Here is a 655-nt window from a genome sequence, read left to right as displayed (position 1 = left end):
GTTGTTTGATATACAGTAAATTATGAAATATTTACAGACTTTTCTGCATCCGAGGCAAATCTAAAATAATAAAGGAACAACAAAAGTAAATAAGAACGAAGCAAGCGGCCTTACCAAGGCTCATGCGCAGATGTAACTGCTTTTCCAGCCCACCAGCAGCCCTGCCGTTGCAGTTAGACGCACCCCAGCCTGTGTAACAGTGTGCCTACCTACCTGCTTGCAACCAATCACCGGCGTGGTCTGTGGGTCTATCATACAGTAAAAATAAATAAATAAAAAACTGACGTAGGGTCCCCATATTATGATACCAGCACAGATAAAGCTTACGGGTACAGCACTTATCTTGGCTGTGTATCAAAATAGGAGGAACCGCATGCAGCTTTTCAAAAGAAAATTATTTAATTAAAAAAAAAACCGTCCCCAACCTAAAACTAGCAGCCTGAAGCCACCTAGGATTGTCCCATACATTACATACGACAGTTCCGGAACTTTACCGGGCTCTTCCCGATTGCCCTGATGCAGTGGCAATCGGGGTAATAAAGGGTTAATCGTAGCTCACATATACCACCAAGCCCTAGATTAGTAATGGGAGACGTCTTTGAGACCCCCATTACTAATCTGTAAATGAAACGAAATAAAACACTTAAAAAATCCT

The sequence above is a fragment of the Anomaloglossus baeobatrachus genome, chromosome 1, assembly GCF_048569485.1.
Source record: "Anomaloglossus baeobatrachus isolate aAnoBae1 chromosome 1, aAnoBae1.hap1, whole genome shotgun sequence".
Classification (NCBI taxonomy): domain Eukaryota; kingdom Metazoa; phylum Chordata; class Amphibia; order Anura; family Aromobatidae; genus Anomaloglossus; species Anomaloglossus baeobatrachus.
This window is presented reverse-complemented; position numbering follows the sequence as displayed.